Source organism: Lepisosteus platostomus, chromosome 3, assembly GCF_059453375.1.
Source record: "Lepisosteus platostomus isolate fLepPlt1 chromosome 3, fLepPlt1.hap1, whole genome shotgun sequence".
NCBI lineage: Eukaryota > Metazoa > Chordata > Actinopteri > Semionotiformes > Lepisosteidae > Lepisosteus > Lepisosteus platostomus.
The window spans coordinates 30,520,062-30,527,313 of record NC_142613.1 but is presented as its reverse complement, the minus strand read 5'-3'; positions in this window follow the sequence as shown (position 1 = coordinate 30,527,313).

Sequence of the window (7,252 nt, the reverse complement as noted above, 5' to 3'; positions counted from 1 at the left end):
ATAAGAATAATGGATTTAAATTAAGAAGATCAGTGGTACTAATACAGAGCCCTGTTGTACTCGAAGCATTCACCCTTATCTGTGCTGTCTGCTTTTTATCCAATAACCAGTTCTTAGTCCAAACACATGCTGTTACAACTATGCATGGCACCTGCCACTAATTGAACCTCATCACCTTGTTAATCTATCACACCTGCCTCCTTCATTATTTAAACCCTCACATCTCCCACATTCCTTTGCTTGGTATTGGAGTCTCTTGCTATAGTGAGGTTTTTGCCTGTTGGCAAACCCCTTCCATGCTTTTTTTGACCCAGATCTGTACAGACCCACAGACTGTACTTTTTGGATTTGTTTGCACCAACATGTGCTGCATAGGGTCCTGGTTGTTCACTGGCGTTCAGTCCTTACACATGTATTACCTTGAAAGCCTAATGCCTGTAGTTTGGAGGACTTTAGTCAAAAGCCTTCTGAAAATCTAGGTTTTCCTTATAGGATGCTTTGTATATGTCCATTTCTGCTGTTTGTTCAACAATTACTCTGCAAAAAGTTAAACACATCCTACATTTTCAAAAGCCATGTGGGTGTCCTTTAGGGTCACGTTTCCAAATATAAATGATCCTCTATTTCATTATGAAGATCTTCTCGTTAGTCTTTTTTAGAATGGGTGTCAAGACACTCACCAGCTCTCCAGAAGTCTTCTTCAGCATTCCTTGAAGCAGTCCCCACTATTGGTTTTTTTTGGTGTCTGTTTCTAAGAAAGACTTCCATATTGACATAACTAACATGCAAATAATTTTTCGGTATATGGCTCACCAGTGAGCATTGAGCATGCACATTCTTCGCTTTACCTTTGAGTTGCATTTGTGACTTCACAAAAATGTCACATAATGTCTGGGTTTTTGTTTTTTGTGTAAATTTAAGAACTGGCTCCTGTTCCATCATATAACATTACTGCTTTTAACTAGGAGACTACTTCTTTGGTTTACATACCCTAATTTGCATATGCACTGCAAGAGCAAATCATGGATGACTGCTTGCAGTAGTGCATTTGTTAAGCACGTGAGAAAGCTTTGAAAACATTGCAATAATTATCATTTGCAATTGACATGTAAATAATATATCCTTACATTAAATTTATTCGGGTCTGGAAGAATTGTGACCCCTTGCTCTTAAATTTTTGTTTTATAAATCTTTGTTTAATAAAATGTATTCATTGTGTTAACAAACAGCTGTTGAGTGGCATGTAAATAGCTCTGCACTTTCTTATTTTTCCTTCTCATTTCACACTCAGATTTTGTTTGCAATGTATTTTTAGTTGTTGCACTCAGTCACATAAGCTGTCAGGTTGTCATGGAAAGAACAGCTCCTTGGGAATGTGTAAGACGCCAGAGTGAGAGTTTCTATAGTGAAGCGTCCAAGCTTAAAAAAAACAGCTTTTTCATAGGCGTAATCTGATTGGGGATGGGTTTTTTTGGGGGGGAAATTTCATTTCTTTCCATTTGAAGTATTGTAAACCTGCTTTTTAAATATGTTGATAACTAATATTTGTTACTTGACAGCAGCTTAAAAATTAATATATGATACAAAATGACAGGCTTTGGTATTAGCTAGTACCTCTTTATTTTTAAGTGAGGAAAGTCAACAAAACATCATTGACATGTGCATTCATGCTTCATTCACAATGAGGTAAGTGAAGATGCCCTGAATACAGCTCAATAAAACTGAATACAGTCTTTGAGTGGTTTCATATTATTCTCATACAGTATGCATGGTGACTGAGAGATGTTTGCATTCTCTTTGTGAAATGTCATGATTTTCTCTATTTCCTCCATTTAATAATCCTTTTCAAAACCAAAACAAAATTTAATTTGGTTATTTTTCATACACATTTTTCATTTTGTGTCATTGTGGTTGTTCAGAATATTTTTTTTGCTACAGATATTGAAAATGTATATCTTGAAAGGTTATGGAAACATATGTGAAATAACTGAAAATTGTGCAGGTGTTGTACATATGAATGTCTTTGTAAATCACAAAAAGGCAAAAAAATGAAAATGTAAAACATCTTAACACTTTTGTTAAAAAATGTTTAATAGGACACATAGAGATTGCCCATGGTTATTATTCCATAACAAAGAAAAGGAAATGAGTGATTTAGAACATAAGGAAATCAGAAAGGTCTGCAAACAAGAGCGGATTAGTCCACCTTGCTCTTTTGGCTGTTTTGTTTATCTAGTAAGTCTAAAGTTTTGTCAGACACTTAAGTCCAAAAGTGCACAGAGGTTAGCTCAACCAACTGCCTGGGATGCCTTTTCCAGAGAACTACTACTCTTTGAATAAAGAACTGTCTCTATTTTAAAACTAGGAAATCCGTATTAATGGGATCCGTTTCCAGTTGTGACTCCATGTCCTCGTTTCACCACTAAGTGTGAAGCAGCCCCATGGATTAAACCTATTAATATCCTTTTTAATTTTGGCATACCTGTCTCAAATTTCCTCTCAGTCTCCTCGGTTCTAGACTGAAGAGATATATCTCCCTCAAGCTGTCTATTCAAGACAGTCCCCTGAGACCAGGAAACATTTGTGTTGCTCTTCTTTCAATAAATTTAAAGACTAAATCTTTTCTGTGGTAAGGTGACCAAACATTAACACTGTATTTGTTGATGAGGTCTTAATAGTGCATTGTAGAGCTTAAGCACTCTGCAACATCCCTGGATTTAAATTCCGCACTTGATATACAAAAATGTTTGCATTGCTTCCCCATGCTGACTTGATAAGAACATAGAAGAATCTACATACACACCCAGATCCCTTTTGTGTGTAAATTCCTGCAGCTCAGAAGCACTTATGTAATAAGTCTAGTCTGGTTCTTCTACCAGTGTGGATCGCTTTTCACATACAGTATCAAAGTTGAATTTCATGTCCCAAGAGTCAGCCAAATCCTGCCCTGTAGCTGGTTCTATGTTTGCCACCCCCATTTTATTTTTCACTTAAAGTTATCTTTGACAACATAAAAACATTAGCACCACAGTTAAGTACTGTATATGAAAATGAGGCACAAAAGTGACATCTTAATTTAGTACAGTAGAATAAGCATTAGCAATGTCAATTTCTTGAGCAAAGCCATTGTTATGCAAAAAAGGCATTTTGTTCCTTGTGTAGATTTAATTTATGGATAAAAATTGCTTATTTTATTCAACTTTGCCTTTTTGTCATCTCTCAATAACCCCCTGGAACATAATGTACTCATACTTGTAGATATTTACAATCCCAGCCATTCTGTGTATTCCAAGGTCACTGATGTACAAGATGTCTTGAGACAGTGCAGTCAGAAAGTCTTTGACTGTCTGTTGTGAAGAAGGAGACTTTAAAATAGGACCTCATGACATCAATGTTTAATCGGTACAGTGTAACAGGTTCCATAACAGTATGTCATAATTGGATAGTACAAGACTGCCATTCTTATTTGACTGTTGTGGAATTGTTTTAAAAACATTTTGCTTTTACTGTTTCTTTCACCTCTTACATATTGAGAGGAAAATACGTTGTTTTTCTGTGTGCCTAATTGGCTGCAAGTATGCACTACAAGTCTTGCTTTAAAATACAAACACATTTTTAACTCATTTTTAATACAATTTGTTGTTCCTATGCTAGGCCAGCAGCCATATCACCCTGCAACTCACAACTGGCAACCCACTGATGCTAGGCAGGTGTGAGCCTGGTCAGTACCTGGATGGGAGACCTCCTGGGAAAAACTAAGGTTGCTGCTGGAAGAGGTGTTAGTGGGGCCAGCAGGGGGAGCTCACCCTGTGGTCCATGTGGGTCCTAATGCCCCAGTATAGTGACAGGTACACTATACTGTAAACAGGTGCTGTCCTTTGGACACACAAACACATTATGGCATCTGTTTTGAATGAATTTGGCTTATTTTATTATTTTGTCACCAAGGAGATGCCAATCAAAGAACACTGGCTATTCATATATATATATACAGTAAAATTAGCTTCCAAATATAATATCTGGGGTTGTTTTTATCTTGTTTGTACAGAGCAGTCTATAGAAATTATCTTTTTTTTATTTGTGTATTGTTTTATTCTGATGCTGTTTTGTTAACTATCAAGCGTTTCAGATCGGTCTTCATGAAAAGTCTTTTTGTATTTGTGATTGCTCTACTTTTGTTTTTTTTCTAATAAGTATGTATTAAATATACTAAACAATAACAGTCCTCACTTCAAAGGGAATTGACAGAAATTAAGCAGATGACGAAAGAGGTACTGGATTTTGTTGTAAGTCTTAACAAATGAATGACCAGATGTGACCTACATCAATAGGACAACAAAAATAAATCAGTTGTCCTTTGAAGTTAAGCTTAGATAAGAAGACAAAGTTCTATTTGGGCAGTCCTTAATGCCCAGAGGCTGCTTTGGTTTCCATTTAACCCATTTGTCCATTTTCTAACCACCTCTTCCAATTCATGGTCACAGGGGAGCCAGAACCTACTGTATCACAACAAAGAACTGGCACAAGGCAGGACGTCTGTTCATTGCAGGACAGACACACTAAGGAACTGGAGGGAACCTATGCAAACACAGGGGGAACATACTATACTGTACAAATTCCACACAGATACCATCCTAGGTCTGAAACTGAAACTTGGGCTCCATGCTGCAAGGTAGCAATATTAACCACTGGATTTGTTATGCTCTCCTTGTGTTCACGTGGGTTTCCTCTGGGTGCTCCGGTTCCTCCCACATTCCAAAGAGATACTAATAGAGGTTAATTGGCCCTGCTGTGAATGTGTACAGATCTGTGTTTGTGTCTGTGTGTGTCTGCCCTGTAATGGATTGGTGTCCTGTCCAGGGTGTACCCTGCCTTGCACCCATTGCTTGTCAAGATAGACTCTGGCACCCTTGTGACCCTGAAATGGAAGAAGCAGTTAGAAATTGGATGAATGGATAGCGTTATGTCAAAGAGTTCCATTTTATAGTGCCCTTCTTGTGTAGAAAGGAAGACATGTTATTTTTCTCTATAAGGAGACTCTCCCCCCACCTCTGTTTACAAGGTGACTTTGGAGCCCGAAGGGTATTGTAACTTTAGGAGATTTAAGCAGGAGAATTTCCTCTTGTACATTTTATTGTGGATAAATCTGATGCTAAGGAGGCTCCTGCCAACAAGATGATTAGTTTGCTTTTCAGGAGATTACTTGTACCTTTCTATAGAATCCTAAATATTTTATTGGACATCAAAATAAATCCAGGAATACAGTACTATGCCAGTTTAAGTAATTGGTTTTTTTTTCACAAATTCAGAGAATAAAACATCAAACTGAATTAAACATTAAAATAAAACACACCCAAAGAAGGCTCCAAAGCCAAACCATTGTGTTTCTTTTCTTCTATTTTCAGCATGGAATAAACCTTTACTTGTTCCTTTGAAAACATTAAACCTTTGCAAACATTAAAAGTAAGATTATGTTAGGAAAACTGAAATAGAATTTGTTCATAGATTTATGTCAAACATACAGTGCCTTGCGAAAGTATTCGGCCCCCTTGAACTTTTCAACCTTTTGCCACACTTCAGGCTTCAAACATAAAGATATAAATTTTTTATTTTATGTGAAGAATCACCAACAAGTGGGACACAATTGTGAAGTGGAACGAAATCTATTGGATTTTTGAAACTTTTTTAACTAATAAAAAAATGAAAAGTGGGGCGTGCAAAATTATTCGGCCCCCTTGCGTTAATACTTTGTAGAGCCACCTTTTGCTGCGATTACAGCTGCAAGTCGCTTGGGGTATGTCTCTATCAGTTTTGCACATTGAGAGACTGAAATTCTTGCCCATTCTTCCTTGCAAAACAGCTCGAGCTCAGTGAGGTTGGATGGAGAGCGTTTGTGAACAGCAGTTTTCAGCTCTTTCCACAGATTCTCGATTGGATTCAGGTCTGGACTTTGACTTGGCCATTCAAACACCTGGATACGTTTATTTGTGAACCATTCCTTTGTAGATTTTGCTGTATGTTTGGGATCATTGTCTTGTTGGAAGATAAATCTCCGTCCCAGTTTCAGGTCTTTTGCAGACTCCAACAGGTTTTCATCCAGAATGGTCCTGTATTTGGCTGCATCCATCTTCCCCTCAATTTTAACCATCTTCCCTGTCCCTGCTGAAGAAAAGCAGGCCCAAACCATGATGCTGCCACCACCATGTTTGACAGTGGGGATGGTGTGTTGAGGGTGATGAGCTGTGTTGCTTTTACGCCAAACATATCGTTTTGCATTGTGGCCAAAAAGTTCGATTTTGGTTTCATCTGACCAGAGCACCTTCTTCCACATGTTTGGGGTGTCTCCCAGGTGGCTTGTGGCAAACTTTAGACGAGACTTTTTATGGATATCTTTGAGAAATGGCTTTCTTCTTGCCACTCTTCCATAAAGGCCAGATTTGTGCAGTGTAAGACTGATTGTTGTCCTATGGACAGACTCTCCCACCTCAGCTGTAGTTCTCTGCAGTTCATCCAGAGTGATCATGGGCCTCTTGGCTGCATCTCTGATCAGTCTTCTCCTTGTCTGAGCTGAAAGTTTAGAGGGACGGCCAGGTCTTGGTAGATTTGCAGTGGTCTGATACTCCTTCCATTTCAAGATGATCGCTTGCACAGTGCTCCTTGGGATGTTTGAAGCTTGGGAAATCTTTTTGTATCCAAATCCGGCTTTAAACTTCTCCACAACAGTATTACGGACCTGCCTGGTGTGTTCCTTGGTCTTCATGATGCTCTCTGCGCTTTCAACAGAACCTTGAGACTATCACAGAGCAGGTGCATTTATACAGAGACTTGATTACACACAGGTGGATTCTATTTATCACCATCAGTCATTTAGGACAACATTGGATCATTCAGAGATCCTCGCTGAACTTCTGGAGTGAGTTTGCTGCACTGAAAGTAAAGGGGCCGAATAATTTTGCACGCCCCACTTTTCATTTTTTTATTAGTTAAAAAAGTTTCAAAAATCCAATAGATTTCGTTCCACTTCACAATTGTGTCCCACTTGTTGGTGATTCTTCACATAAAATAAAAAAATTATATCTTTATGTTTGAAGCCTGAAATGTGGCAAAAGGTTGAAAAGTTCAAGGGGGCCGAATACTTTCGCAAGGCACTGTAAATATATTTTAGATATGTCAGAGTCATTCTTTTGCATCATCTCACAAAATGACAAATAAAAACTACTAACTACTCATCTATGGGATATTACTGTATGTA